Below are 16,389 nucleotides of genomic sequence, written 5' to 3'. Positions count from 1 at the left end.
GCCTCAGGAAACTTAACTACTTAATTCTCAATTTATGAAATCATTCTTTCTCCCTTATAGACGCCCCTCTATCCCCAACCCATCCAAGAAATCCGAGGCTATTTCGGCTTCTGCTGCGGGACAGAAGACACTTTTCCTTCTGGCATCTGTCCACTACTGGTTGCTGCCGCTGCCACCCTGTTTGATCTCCTTAGCTGCCTTCTTTAATACACGCACTCGCACAATTTATCAACTTCATATAGACATTACAATCCCCACAATCTCACGCCAGTGTGCCAGTCTCCCAAAGGTAACCTTCGAATCACTCTTCCTGGCATAGTCCTGCTTCCTATGCTTTAGTTAGAAGAGGACTTGGGGCTGTAGCCTGGGGAGGAGAGCTTAGAGACGATAGTGGGGGGAGGGAGCTCGGGACTTTTCTCCAATCCATCTTCTGCCTGATAGGATAGTCATAGGAAACCCAAAACAACAACAACAGAAACATGGCTGAATGCAGGGAAAAGACTTCAGTTGCATGATCTAAGTTTGAACCTTCTGCAGAACACTAAAGAGAGGGATAAAATATTTACTCTTGGGGGTGGGGCAGAGTGGGAGCGTCACAGAAAGAGGTTATTGTATGAACAGATTCCCTAAATGTGAAAGGCGTGGGTACACTAAGGAAAGTGGGTAAATATATGTGCAGCTTTAACTCCTTAGCCTTGACACATGATCGGTAAAATTAAGTATCTCTCACAGCCTTAGTGTATCTTCATCTAGAGACTAAAACTATACCGGTGTTACATTTGCCTGGCTCCCCAGTCTAGCAGGCATTGATCTCTACAGACGTTGCAAAAGGATGTGCCCTCGGGAGAAATCATTTTCAATGAGACCCGACAGTTAGTTATTGGATTACACGTGCTAGGAAATGCAGTCTGACCAGGAATCAAGACTGGGAAATGGGAGGAAGGGAGAGAATGCTGGAGAGGAGACGCGGGGAGAGTTGGGGGGGTGGGACTGGTGGTGGAAAGAAGGGAGGGGAAAATAAACTGGAGATATGGCGCATCTCTGAGACAAACCAAAAGGGCCAAGGGAACAAGTGATATGCGTAGCGGAGGACTTGAGAATAGGGGCGTCCTTTAACAGACAAGGATGAGGAAAGGAGGAGGAAAGAAGAACCTAAAATCTTAGGGAGAAAGGCCGGACACTGTCTTGCTCGAGCCTGGCCTGGAGTTAGCTGTGTTTCTACAAAGCTACAGGATCGGCTCCGGGCTGAGTTTACTAGTGGGTATATACTGGGGAGGAAGAGGAGGTGGGGGGAGGGGGGAGTGAAGAGTGTGTGTGTGTGTGTGTGTGTGTGTGTGTGTGTGTGTGTGTGTGTGTGTGTCGGGGGGAGCTGGTCCCAGACAGTGACCTGAAGTTGAGTGGAAGCAGGCTTTTTCCATCAAACTCTGCCTGGATACCACACACAGAGACTAAGTGTCAGTTTACTGCCCTGAGCCCGGCTCCTTTTCCCTAAGCTCCACAGTAATTAGACAAAGAAAACCTAAATTAGCTGAACAGGCGTCGACAGCTTCCTCCAGAGCACCCCTGGTACCTACATGGGAATGTGTCCGAAAATGGCTTGATTGTAGCCGAGAATCAGCTAAGAAAACACCGAGAGGCTGAACTCAGTTTACCGCTCGTTTCCAATAGAAAGAAAGAAAGAAGAAACAACTCGTTCCTTTCCTAGTGAGTTGTTTTGATTGGGGGTTGTAGGTGGCTTTTGGTTGTTCCCACTCTTTAAGAATCCGGGTCTGACTGGTGAGGTTCTGTTTTTGGAAATGAGTCCAAATTTATTTCAAGGTAGTTCCTATCCCCATTTTATGTCATGACATTTAGTTTTACACTAGGACAATTAAAATACCAGATTTTAGTAATTCTATTGTCTACTAATATTAAAAAATTTTTTTCAATCAATTGATTCAGAGAGAGAAAAAACAATGTTGAATAAGGGGCAATAACTGAAGGGAGTTCTCCTTGCTCTACAAGACATTTTTTTCCCTTGAAATGGAAAAATTCTTCCCCCTCATTTTTATAATCAATAAACTCATCCTGGAGTTTATCGACTGTGTGTGTATATATGTCTGCATGTGAGAGACAAACAGAAGCGGAAAGAGAGATGAAATATGGTGACGGAAACAGAGACAAATGAAACAGATACAGGGACATACAGGACAATAGAATCCAGGATATAAGGGATGATGATGAGGGAGGTGATGTGTATATACTAATTTATATTATTTAAATATAATATTATTACTAACAATTATACTTAAGAAGTTCCATTTTCTGAAGCGTTTTACCATTTACAAAGCACTTTTCCCACTTATGATCTTATTAGATAATTCACTCTTTAGAAACTTAAATGCCTTCAATTTCAAATCCATTAGGGTATTATGAATTGAGAGGGAGCTATAATTAATAAACAGACTGAAAGACTTGGGGGTTCAAGGCCTAATTGAAGAAATCCCTACAGTGAGGCAGAAATCATTGGCAAGACAGCGGTAGCTCTCCATCAGGCTTCAGGGTCTCAGTTCCACAAGAGCTAACCATCAGTCTTCGGGCACTTCTCATGTGGCTAAACCATTGCATTTACCTACAATAGCCACATTAGCAAATTCTTCCAAAATGTATGAGAGCTTCTCACAAGCCGATAAACAAGCTGGTTGCTCAATTTCTTGCAGGACTCTTTCTGTAAGAGGGAAAATGGAAAATGATGTGAGAAGCTATCCAGAATCCAGTTTATTCCGTTCATTGCAAGAAACATTTATTATGCACCTAGTACTGGCAGAACATTGTGCTACTCGATAGGGGGCATACCAGATTTAGATAAGCCTCTAACCTTGACATCTTGGAGTTTAGCCTCTAGTTCTTGCACGATTTCTTCCTTTTGTTTCTTCTTGAGGGTAAAAATACTGTCTAAGCAGTCCCCGATTGTCAGAGAGGTCTACAAATCTGTCTGTGTTGCAGTTAACAAAAGATAAGGCTTGCCTTTTCTGAAACTTTTGTTTGAGGAGCCAAGGGGTCAGGGATGGTGTCTTGTCTAAACTTTGTATACTGTACGCCTCCCCAGAGCCTAGCACAATCCTCTGCACACAGTAGGCGCTTAATAAATGTTTGTCGAATTGAACTGAATTGCATTGGGGACCCCACTGTTATACATACACTGTATGTTTTTCATGCACAGACTAACAGAGAGCAAGGAAGCGCCCTAAACTCTCCCGCGTCCTTTATTCACCTCCACTTTACACAATACTGCTGGGGAAGAGAGAATGTGATAACAAATTATGTCATATTTTTCCTCTCAGGAAAAGTCTTCTGCTAAATAGACCGTCTTTAAAGGAAACGTAGCAGGCGTAACCGTGGCCCCTGCCGGGATCCCCTCACATCCCTGCTCTTGGGTTAGCTTCCCTGCTTGCCTTAGGGGAAAATGCGTCTTCTGTGGTGGTCCCCTTGCTTCTGACTTTCATTGCTTTTAATACAAAGCAAAGCAGCACAATTTTCTTTTCTTTTTATCCTAGAAAAGGAAAAGTTTCCTTCACGGATTGTTTAGGTGAGGTTAGGGAAAGGGGCTGCTATCCAACAGAAATTCTCTGACTGAAACTATTTCTCTCTTCTTTCTGCAACAGACAGTGTTTTCTACAAAGAGGTGAGGCAAATTTCTCTCAGTGGCTGGCTGATTCTGACTGGCTCAAAAAACCCAGTCCTTTGCCCCTGCCATAGAGAGAGCAAATGTAACTGAAGCTGAGCTTTCTCAAACATTGTTCTGTAATCGTCTTTTTTCCTCGCCCCAATTCTAGGTAACTTCTTCAGTGGAGTTTAAATTGCATATTTCTAAAGGGTTTTCTTAGTGTTTTAAGTGAAATAGCCTAGGCTAAACCCGTTAGCAAAATGAGATGAATCGGAAAGGATAAATGTGTCTGTCCTCTGAGAGATGTATGCCTCTGTTTCTCTGCAAACTTGTGACTGCCTCTCCTCCATCCTCCCCTAGCCCCAGTAAGTACATAAGTAAAAGGCCTGCCCTCCAGAGATCCTCTACAGGACCCTCAGCTTGTATATTAGTGAAATACTAATTTCTAATTAAGTCGGAAACTGGCCCATTCCAATTGGACCCTTGAGTTTAAAAATTGAAACAAACAAAACAAAAAACAAAGTTCTCTGTTCTCCTGACTTGGAACATTCTCTTCTAGATTTGAGAGTCAGGAAGCCTGGGTTCTAGTTTCCAGTATGGTCTCAGGCTAGTGACTAATAGCTTTATGACTCCCTTGCTATCTCTTTCTAGGTAGGGACAGTGGTAAATTGTATTCAGCATTGGAGACTTTGATATTTTTGAAGGAGGGGAGGGGTTGGGATTCAGGGAAGATGGGGAAACTGAGTATAGTACATTATCTCCACAGATTCAGATAACAATAGTGGAACAAGTTAACCCGACTAGAGAAAGAGCAGAGAGTGAGGTGGGGCAGGGATGGGGTTGGGGGGCTCCGAAAAGGATGACAGTAAGAATTTTACACCCAGGGAGATGTCTGTTCTTCTTTCTATGTCCAGAATTCCCCAGACCTCCTGGCTTCTTAGGACTTTGGGCACCAGCCATGCAATCCCAAATGTTTATTTGGATAGATTCTTCCGCTTTCCAAGCGCATATGTCACATGCATGGCCCTTTTTATAGCTATCTTTCTGAGAGATCCAATTATTGCCAAAAGGTCTTCTGTCCTAGGCTCCTTAAGCACTATCATCAGATCAGAGATACCTCTCTTGGCCAAGTCGGTGCTTGGGTGGGAAGGAGAAGGTGGAGGGGCAGAAGTGGGGATGAATAAGGCTGATTGGAGAGACAAGACCAAAGGTTCAAATCCCCAAATCTTACTGATGGGAGCTACTTCAATTACTTCAGTTTCAATCTGTCCTTCTGCTCTCCCAGGGCTGTGTTCTTATAAGGTCAGAAGATTGATGTTCTCTGAACAGGAGGACCCAGTACTAATCCCCATTTAAGGCTAGATACCCTGATTTAAGAACCTTCCAAATGCAAGAAGTTACTCTTAGAGTGCAGAAAGCTGGATTCCTGACTTGAGAGTCTAAGAGTGTGGAAGGATATTGGAGTGGGAGTGGGGGCTCTAGAAATGAATTTCCTTTCAGGAATCTAGTTGTTAGTTATAATTTGAAGAAGGGAATGATACCTATGCTATAGTGGTTGACACAAACAAGATTCTGTGGTATAGTTCAGGGTTCCAATCTTAAATAGAACAATGAGCCCAATAATGAGGAAGGGAAATGGAATGATTTCTCAGTAAATAAAGTAGGGAGGAATAGAGTAATTACTACTTATCTAGCATGCAGTAAGAATTATATGTGGAAATGCTAAAGAGAGAAGCCCGTTAATTTGTGGGAAGGTGGTGCAGGTAGATTTGATTTTTTTTTCTACCGTTATCTTACAGTTCAGTGAATCAGCTCCTACTGCTAAGAGAATTCTTCCCTTTCTAATCTTTTTCTCTGGCTCACTTCCCATCTTACTATTCTATGATGTGGTGTAAGGCATAGAAAAAGAGAACTTTAGTTGATGTGGGCAGTCCAGTTTGACAATGGGTTTGCATCTCTAGAACCCAGCTTTTTTTTTTCCTTTTCTTTTCAATTCTCTAGCTGAATTTTAGGTTATTCTTCCATTTAGGGAAAGGTGGCAATCAAAATTCCTTTCCCGTTCATATATTTCCCTAAGACTCAAGTCAGGGAGCCTTGCCTGGATAGGACCAAGAGTGTTATGATTTAGGAGTGCCCAGAACAAACCCTGAATAATTCTAATTAGGACTTGCTGACTAGATTTTCCCTCTCTAGGCATGGCCCCCAGAAACAAGAATGTTTCAGGAAAGCTTCCTTGCCGGTCAGTAACCAATTAGGCAAGGGCCCTTAGGTGAAGAGAAAGGAATAAAGAAAGATAACAGGGATGCTGAAAGAAGGCCCAGATACCATTGTTGCAGCTGGTGCTGACCTGGAAGGCAAAGAATTAGAAATTCTAAACTTGGTTCTAGAGGTTCTGGACTCACAAATGCCTTTATTCCTTCCTGGGCTTCAGGAAACACTATTCAAGAGATGGGAGAAAGGAAGAGGATAAGAGAAGAAATGGGGGTGGGGAAACAGAGAGAAAAGAGATAAGGAAAGGGGAGGAAAGAAAGGGAAAGCAAGAAGAACAGAAGAATAAAAAGATGAAGAGAATGGCAAAAGAGAACAAAGGAAAGTGAAGAGAAAAGAAGAAGAGGACAGGATAAAAGGTCAGAGGAGAGGAAAGATCGGCTTCATTTTTAGTTAGTTTTTCCAGTGCCTGCCTGCCTCTCTGTCTCTGTCTCTGTCTCTGTCTCTCTGTCTCTCTGTCTGTCTCTCTCCCCCTTCCTTCTTTCCTTCCTTCGTTCTCCAAAAGTTAGGTCACATGCATAACCACAAAGTTCTACATGACTTTTCAGGAGCATCACCGCACCCCCCACCCCTTCCCCAACACACACACTCCCCGCTGAGCTCAGGATATGGGACTTGCTCGCCCTCTTCAGAAAAGGAAACGTAGCTCTTCCAAAAATATAAATCAGTTCTGACGTCCAAATATTTCTTTTGTCCTCCAGCATCCTTTGTTCGAGTAAATAAAACGTGCCCGGCGCCCAGGCCCCACTTCGAACCTCAGGGCGCCCTAGACAGCGACCTAGAGGCGCTGCCTTCAGGGAGACCTTCCGCTCTTCCTTCTCCCTCCCCTTCCTCCTTTTTCTGTGACTCCTCTTCTTCGACCCAGCCTGGGTGATCTTTTTCAGTTCTGAGAGGGCCAGACCTGGGGAGAGAGGGCTAGCACTCTGGTGATGGGGGATGGGGGTGGGGGTGCTGTTTCTCTCTCGACTGCTTACCTTCCTCTCCTGTCTCACTGCCTGCCTGTCTGCCTCTCTGTCTGTCTACCTGTCTATCTCTCGGTCGGTCTGTCTCGCCGTAAAAGAGATGGTCTCACCTCTACGCTCAGGGGAAAGAGAAAACAATGAGGTGACAAGAATTAGTTCGTTTAACAGAAGGCAAGATGATGGATACTGGCAGAATCCTAGCATCAGGATCCTTCAGGCACCGAAGAAGTTTGCTTTTGTGCTAAAAATCCCTAACGAATTTAGAGAACTAGCCCTTCCTCCAACCCCATCCGTTTTCAAAAGAAAACTGAAGCTGGAGTTTTCCTTTCATTACATGGAGGTGCTTCATATATGGTGCCCCACTGGTTGTGCAATTGGTGTGCACGCGTATTTTAACTTGACACTTTAAAAAATTACTCTCTTGGTTGCAACGGAAAGCCAGTTAAAGGAGCTTGTGGGACAGCAAGTGGGACACCTAGACCTCAAGCTCCGCCCTCACACCTCCTCCACCCCAGTCACTTTTCTTCCAAGACGGGCTCGGGGAAAATAACCAGAGTGGTTCTTTGCTTCACTCTCAGGCAACCTGAACCTTTTCCTAGATCCCCTCCCGGAAAGAGAGAACCTGGCGCGTTTGTCGGAACATTCTGGACAAAAACTGCGTAGAGGGGAATTATTCTTATTCCGGTGTATCAACTGGGAGAGTTGCTGTGTCTCCTGTATATAATCCCCCCCACCCTCATTTCTTACTCCCACCCAGTCGGCATTGGGTAAATTAGATTCTCCAAGATTCTGTTTCTAAAGACTTAGGATCCACGTGATTATATATTTCCAGCGGGAAGTGGGCTTAGAAGTCGTCTCGTTCCATTCCTTAATTTTGCAGGTGGGGAAATCGCGACTTGAGCAGGTTTCTCGCTTCCCTGTTGCTGGCTTGGATAGCATTGCTTCAGATTTCGGTTGTGGAGGTTAGTGTTAGAGCGAAACGTTTTTAAAGCCGCGTATTTTGTGGGGCACTAGGTGGGAAAGTAGAAGAGGAAGAAGGTTTTAGTAAAGAAAACAAAACCTCAGAAATACAAGTTAGAAAGAGACACGCTCAAACGACTCTTTGGAGTGTCAGGTATTTGAGAGTAAAGACTTCTGTAGGTGATTCAGGCTCTTTGGCTCCTCAGTCTCAGTGCCTGTGAGTCGTTAGAAACTGGCAAATTAGCTTCACGTCAGTTTGATGAACTGTCTGTTTGATAAACTGTATTTGTACTCACCCCATTTTCCTAACACACATTAATCATACTATTCGAGGCGAATGGGTTCCATTGGACCAAAGAGCATTAACGGTCTTGCAGGGCAACCTGACCCCATCCCACCACAGAGGCCCAATATTCCCCAGCACCGATCCTCCTCAAATTGTGTTTAAGGACCAGAGGCTCCAAGAAGAGCAGCTGAAGCTGTACTCCACCCCTTCCCATACTTCTTGAGGGTCTTTATTGATGAGGTGTCTTAAACCCCCTCCCATACACATGAAATGTCCTCGAATGGTTTAGACAATCCATCACCCATCACTTCAAGAATATGTTTCCTCCCTTTCAAACACAATCGTCACACACTAGGCGGACTGGCGAGGGATGGAGAGGAAGAGTGGGAAGGAGAGGGACAGTTGTAAAGAAAAACAACTCTATGATCAACGTTAAAATCACGCCCGCCCCCTCCCCCAATCTTTGGGAAACAGGGATCGAGGGCCAAAATGACTTTTCAAAATATGTATTTATCTTTCCATCCATTTCCTTTCTCCGCCTCTTTAAATATTCGAATTGAGCATACACACAATCCTAGTCTCACCTTCACCCTCAACTCTCTCCGTTAAAACAAAAAAATCCTTCTTTAGGCATTTTGAACGGTACGAAAAAGCTGAACCATGGCCTGTTCCATCATTAGAAATGATGCTCTGTTTTGGCAGAAGACTTTCTCAGGGGGATGGGCGGAGTGGCTGTACTAGAGGAGAAGAGTAATGAATTGGGAAAGAGTGGGCTATTGCTTCCTTTTTTGGAGTCAGTGGGCGGGTCTCGTCTTTCAGAAGCTTTACTTTTTCTGAAAGGATCTGACTCCTTTTTATCTAGAAACTCCTTCCAGCTGTAGTTGACTACTCAAATTGTCCCACTTATCTCTCCCCGCCCTTCTTCTCCCAACACCCCCACCCCCTTCCCACCACCCCCAACTCAGTTTTATTCTCCCAGCCCTGAAAGACATGAGTTCTTGTCCCTACCACTTGATGGCACTAAATTCTCGGGAATAGTGTGTGTGTGTGTGTGTGTGTGTGTGTGTGTGTGTGTGTGTGTGTGTGTGTGTGTGTGTGTATGTGTGTGTGATATTTCTGTGTTTGTATGTCTGGGTTCCCAGCCTCTGTTTGTCAATCCCCTGGTCAGAAACCTCCAACAGGCTTTTGCAGATAGCTATATGGAAGATATGAAGGAGGTTAGAAGGGAGGGGAGTCAAGCTCCAGCAGGAAACTACTCTGGAAAACTCTGGAGGCAAGAATCAGTCAACTTCCTCCCCTGAGGGCAGTGGGAAAGCTTACATTCACCCAGTTCTTTCTTCTCCGCACTCAAAGTTGGAATCTAGCTCTTCAATTCTTAGAATGATAAACAGTCATAGAATTTTAGAGCTAGAAAATGTTGTAGAAACAGTTTAGTCTAATCCTTTCATTTTACAGACAAAAAAAAAATTTGAGGACCCAGAAAAATTAAATTATTTGCCCAGTGTCATACAGCTGGTCATTGGGGGGGGGGGGGGGGGAGGGAGGAACACTGTGAAGGCTGAGTGATTTCTTGGAAACCCAAGTAGATCTGGTTTGGAATCTTCACTTTACCACTACCTATACTACTTTACTTCCTGTAAATAAAGGGGCAAGAGGACAAGACATTTAACTTCTATCTTGCTTGCCTCTAGTCTCAATGCAAGTCTCCTCTTCTGAAGAGTTCTTTCCTGCTTATTTACTTGTGTACTTCCCCCTTCCCCTCAAGAGAATGTCAGCTCTTTGATGGCAGGGACAATTTAACTTCTCCCCCTGTAATTTCATCATTTAGCTCAGCACCTGGCTCAAAACAGATGTTTAATACTTGTTTAACTTAATTGTTAGATTTAAATCAAGGTCTCCCTTGACCTCAGTTTCCTTCTGTATAAAAGGAAGGAGTTCCATTAGATTGGGAACCAGTTTTGGTTACTGGAAAGCATATTGGATAAGATGTCAGAGGAACTGGTTCCAAATGCCAGCTCATTCACTTGCTATCAGTGTGACTCTGGGTAGGCCATTTTTTTGGGGGGGGGGTCATGGCTTCCTTATTTGTAAAATAAAGGGCTTGAACTATATTATATTTAAATGTCCATGTGAGCTTTAAGTTCCAAGAAGTGGGTATTCACTCTTGTTCTAGGGTACTCTTCCCATTCTGATGGAGTTTCAGTTGTGATGACTATACACTTTGCCCTCTTCTGTATTTCAGATCCTTCTCATAACTGTCATTAAGAGGGGAAGAGGGGGGAGAGTTTAGTGGCACATTTTAGTGTTTAATCCCTCTGTTATTATAGAAGAAGAACCATGTCAGCAAAGAAACAGGCTTGAATTGAATTTAGTGTAAACTAAATGAAAGGTAAAGGATTTAGAGACCTGTGTCTACTTGGCTTCATTAGGAGAACTCCATACTCTCTTTCCCTGCTTTACTGTTAGTAATACCTGTAGTGTGGGAAGGATACAAAAAGAAGGAAGCCAAGTTTTAGCTCTTACTGAAAGACATTCAGGAAAAAAAAAAATGGAAGGAATGTTTCCTTGGCTTCCCCAGTCTTTGCCTGGAGATGGAATCACAGTCTCAACTGTGGGGTAAAAAGGAACCTTTTAGGATGTACTTTGAGGCTGGGAGGGATATGTATATGATTGAGATGCAAATGAGTATATTGTGGATCTTAGGGAAAAGAGAAAGGAAAAAAAAAACTTTCAGCAGGGAACCAAGATTTCCCTCCAGCTTTTTGGGGGGCGTGGGGAGCGGGAAGCTCTGACTTCTGCTTTCTTATTTTCCTCTGTCAATTTGCATCTCCTTTTGAAACAAAGATATATACAGAAATATATATTTCCCTACATCAACATGGTTTGTTTTTTTAATGAAATAAAAATTCATGTCTCTATTTCAACAGAAGAACCCCTGATTTTTTTCAAATGACAATTATTTTCTTCTCTATTGGTGAAGTCGTGAACTCCCAACATACAAAACAATCCAAAGCAACACCCACACAAACATTTTCTTAAAAAGTAAGTTTTGTTGGCAGTGAATCTTTTTGCTGAAGGCAGTTGAGAGAGATGAGAGGCAGATGAAAAAGTTGTTCAAGAGTTTGGGGAATTGTTTCTATAATGGATTCTGGTAGCCCGGGGCCCTCCTAGGCAAGTCCCATATACATGAAACAAACTGAGGATTTTCAACTGCCCTGTGTTCATCTCTTTCCTACCAAGCTGCCTCTGTTAAATTCCAAAAATGGTCATTCCTTTCTCCTCCACACTGGGTGCTTAAGATATGTCAGTCAGTGACCCAAAGAATATTTCATTGTAGGGCCTTTGCTGCTGACAGCCATATGTCTATTTAAAAATAATAATAGGAACACTAGATGGCTCAATGGATAGAGAGCCATGCCTAGAGACAGAAGATTCTGGATTCAAATGTAGCCTCACACACTTTCTAGCTATATGACTCTGGGAAAGTCACTTAATCCCAATTGCCTAGCCCTTGTGGCTCTTCTGCCTTGGAATCTATTGATTCTAGACAGAAGGCAAGGATTTTTCAAGAAAAATAAAAATAATGATAGTTCATGTTTACATGGCTGTACGTTTTTTTATTTAAAAATGTTTAAATTTAATTTTTAATTCCCCCCCCCCATGGTTACACAATTCTTGTTGTCTCCATCTCTTCTTCCCTCTCCTTCCTGGAGTAGACAAGCAATTTCACTGGCTTATACATATATTATCACTCAAATCCCATTTTCATACTATTAATTTTTGTAATAGAGCAATCTTTTAAAACTCCACACCCCAATATAAACAAATGAAAATAAACAAGAAAACACAAATCATATGTTTTCTTCTGGATTTCTACTCCCTCAGTTCTTTCTCTGAATGTGGATAGCATTCTTTCTCATAAGTCCCTCAGAGTTGTCCTGGATCATTGCATTGCTTTTAGTAGCAAAGTCAATTACATTTGATCATCCCACAGTGTTTTGGTTACTGTGTATAATGGTCTCCTGGTTCTGCTTATTTCACTCTGCATCAGTTCATGTAGGTCTTTCCAGTTCTTATAGAAATCAAGCAGTTCATCATTCCTTATAGCATAATAGTATTCCATCACCAATATATACCACAATTTGTTCAGCCGTTCCCCAATGGAGGGACATCTCCTCATTTTACAATTTTTTGCCACCACAAAAAATGCAAACAGAACCTTTCCTTTTTTTTTTTTTTAAATATCTTTGGGATACAAACCCAGTAGTGTGGCTGTAAGTTTTAAAAAACCCTATTGACATAAGAACTTTCACCTTCACTTTACAGATGGAAGTTACCAAAGAGATAAAGAGGTGCCCACACTCCATCAATTTATGGAGGCTAAATCTACCCACAGCCACCTACTATATGGCGTTTGGATAGCATTAAAATAAGTCTCTTGAGTCAGTATGTATTTTTAAGATCGAGGCTTGCCCCACTGAAAGACTGCTTAGGCAACTCACAGTTTCTCTACAAAATCCAACAAATGCTAAGCTTCTACTAAGTTTGCACGGAGTTAGGCTCTGAGGAATATGATACCCCTGCTCTAATTAAGTGATCTATTTTGATCATCTAAAATTTTTACTCAATGTTTATTCTGGACATTGTCAAAAATAGAAAGGAGAAATGTTAGCAATTTATTCTATGCGTTAGGCAAGTGCACGTTAGCATGGTGTGCTCTGGGAGAAAAGAAGCCTCTCTCTTGAATCATAACAAAGCTTGTACGGAAGGCGAGGCAACATCCTTCCTATTCCTTAGCCCTTTCTTAGTGCCGTGCGTGCACAGAGAACCTCGAAAGCCTCCATAAATATTTTCTGGCTGATTGATTTTTTCTAGCTAGCTTTGGAAACCATCTCCCACTGCCGGTCTTTGCAGCTCCACAGAGTGGCGCCGCTGGACTCCAATCCGCTGTGCATGACTAATTCATCTAGTTACTAAGTGTGCTGGGTTCCAACCTCAGGGCCGCCGGCTCCCCCCAGCCCAGTACCTATTGGGTGATAGATCTCAGTGTTCTCAGCTAATGTGTGTGTGTGTGTGTGTGTGTGTGTGTGTGTGTGTGTGTGTGTGTGTGTGAGAGAGAGAGAGAGAGAGAGAGAGAGACAGAGACAGAGAGAGAGAGACAGAGAGAGACAGAGAGAGACACAGACAGAGACAGAGAGAGACAGAGACAGAGAGACAGAGGCAGAGACAGAGGCAGAGACAGAGAGAGAAACTAGCTGTCAGGCATAGAGCCCAAATTCCTGCCCAGCAGTGTCTGTCTACTTGGTGGGCTTTTAGGCCCACCAAGACAGCCCTTCCAGGTATGAGCCATTTCCCGTGATTCTCCTGCCCACTGCGGAATATTTTCAGTTTTGGTCGGGGTGGACTTCAGCCTGAACCCTTGATCCAAGCCGGCACCATTTGTACCTTAGACATTCGCTCAGTACGGGAGAAGAGATTATAAGCAAGGAGTCCAAAAGAATGACAGACAGACAGAGTTATACTGTTGGGGACAGTTTAGGAATAGTTCAGAGGCAGAAAAGAGACCGAAGGCAAATGGGGGAGAGATGGGGGGAGTGGGGTAGGGCCAACGGCAACGAGGGCGGCTTTTTCTTAGAACTTCGACAGCAAATTGTCCTGTGGACCACTCCTTCCCTCAGTACCCTTATTTTTTTTTTTAATTTTTTAAACCCTTAACTTCTGTGTATTGACTTATAGGTGGAAGAGTGGTAAGGGTAGGCATTGGGGGTCAAGTGACTTGCCCAGGGTCACACAGCTGGGAAGTGTCTGAGGCCGGATTTGAACCCAGGACCTCCCGTCTCTAGGCCTGGCTCTCAATCCACTGAGCTACCCAGCTGCCCCAATAACCTTATTTTCATTTTAGATTTTAGAATTATCAAAGAGCTTCACAACACATGAACTTAAATCTCTTACCCCGCAATACCATATACATCTAGAACTTCATAACGGCTCGCAGGTGGGAGAAATCGAAGGTCAGAGAACTTAAATGAGTAGCCCATGGCCACACAGGTAGTGTCAAAGGCGAGATTTCAATTGTGGTCACCCTGACTTCTGGTTCAACAGTCCATATGCACTGTACCACGAAAGCTTATTTGAAGAATTAATATCCAAAAGCTTGCAATTCGGTAAAATAACTGGCACTAGGTTGGGCTGGGGGAGGGGAGGCTGACAACTCTTGCATTCCGTGCCCTGACATTTCACTAAATAGAGAGCAGGCTTTAAGATGCGAAGAGTTTGCTGATGTGTAGTAGAATAGAATTCAATGCACCAGACTCAGAGCAAGGAGCTCAAAACTTCTAGAGAAAAATAATTCTGGTGTATTGAGGAAGAAGACTTTCTTTCTTGGAGAAACCAAAACACATTTCTTTGTATCAAACGGAACTTTTCTTCTCTTCTTTTAGTGAAAGAGTGAATCAATTCTTTAGGCTGTCAGTAAGCAAAAAGAGGCAGAGGGTGCTCTCACAGAGACTGGCAGATATCAATTGAATCAATGCGCCCATTTCCCACCCGGAGCTTGCAAGGTCCAGCGAAAACTGGAACCAGTGCCACTTTATTGATGGAACAGAGAATTCACTGGATAGGATTACTCTTGTTCGTTCCTCACCTTTAAACTATAGAGCTACCATAAATAGTAGTCATTTTGATTGTAGCCTCAACGAATTACATTAGAAACAAAAAAATAGTATATTGTCAGCTCCTGCCTCCAAGAAGCTTCTGGACTCTGCTTTCTCTCGATAATTTTAAAATGAGATTGCAAACATTTTGCAGTATTACTCTGGATTTCCTGACCCCTCCCTCACTTCTTTCTCTTTCTCTGAAAAGTTTGTTCTGGTCTTGTCACAGGTGTAGGGGCCGGGAGGGCATTGGGAAGGGGAGGAAGGGAAAGGTTGAGCTCCAGGCCAGATTATCTAGGGAAGCTTCCAGGAAAATCCGGCCTAAATCTGGGTTTTTGGTCAAATGGGGCTAATTCCAGAGCCCCTTGCAGCAACGTCTGTTTTCAGCAATTGTCCCTAGTTAGGGCTCTCGTGTTAGGAAGGAGTACATGATGACAGAGCAGGAGAGAAATGAAAAAAAAGGGGGGGGAAAGCTAGAGAAGAATATATATCCTTGAAAAAATACCCAAGAACTTCATAGTTTCTTGTACTTTTTTGTCTGTTGAATTGTACGTGTTTGTAGATGGCATTTACAATAGATCATTTAAAAAAGAAAATTAAACAAGAAAAGATGAGGTCTCAATGAACAAAGAGCAGAGAACTGTAGACAGGTAGGTGTGTGGGTGTGAGTGTACTCGTTCGTGCTCCAAAAATCATTTTTCACCGCGCTCGTGTTTTACGTGAATTGGTACAGTTCCAGTTCTCAGAGAATGAAGGTTGCAGGCAGAGGCCAGACTCAGAATTCGATTCATTTATCTCTCTTTTTCTCTTCCTTCTTTTCTCTATCTGGACTCGCGCCCTCTGGCGCCTCGACCTTCAAATCGCCGCCCAGTTGCTCGGGTAGTGGGTTTGAGGCTGCACTATGTGAGCATCTCTCCAGAGGTGAATGGGGAGTGGAAGCTCCAGGCGAAGGGGACAAGAGATGAGCAAGAAGGGTCCCTGTTCTTGGTAGTTTCCTTTCCCCATCTCCTGGCTAGTCATCGGACGGGCCTATTTCCAAAATGTGCTAGGAGAAAGTAAAAGCTAGATGATGCCTCTTCGGTCTGTGGGAAAGAAAACAAACACGCAAAGCGGCCTTGCTCATCGGGCTCGGCTCTAATCATCCAGCGGTTCCTGGAGGCGGGCTCCGCCGCTCAGAGCCGCGTATCAGGCTGGGCATTGAGGCTCTCTGACTAGGCGGCCGCAGGACACGAGGCGCGAAACCTCAGGCAGCTGCACCGCTTCCCAGGCAGAGCTGGGCTGGACTACTTTCGAAAACACAGCCACAAAACTGTGTCTTCTCAGGCCAGGAGGGGCAATGCAGGAGGGGAAATGACCTATTGAACTTCATCGAACGCAAATACTCTTGTTTTTTTTTTTTTTTTTTTTTTTTTTTTTTCCTCTATAGAAAAGGGGAACGGGGAGAGGAAAAACCTTGAACCCTTTTGGAGTTTAAAGAGATTTTTTTAGTCCTTCGAACCTTCAAGTTCTCGAAAAATTTTCTAGATTTCTCTGGGGGAGCTCGATTATTGATTGAGAGTTATGGTTTTATCCACGTCCCCCTATCTTCAGGAAGTTGAAGGGCACTTCCTATTC

The sequence above is a fragment of the Gracilinanus agilis genome, chromosome 1 (assembly GCF_016433145.1).
Source record: "Gracilinanus agilis isolate LMUSP501 chromosome 1, AgileGrace, whole genome shotgun sequence".
Lineage (NCBI taxonomy): Eukaryota > Metazoa > Chordata > Mammalia > Didelphimorphia > Didelphidae > Gracilinanus > Gracilinanus agilis.
This window is presented reverse-complemented; position numbering follows the sequence as displayed.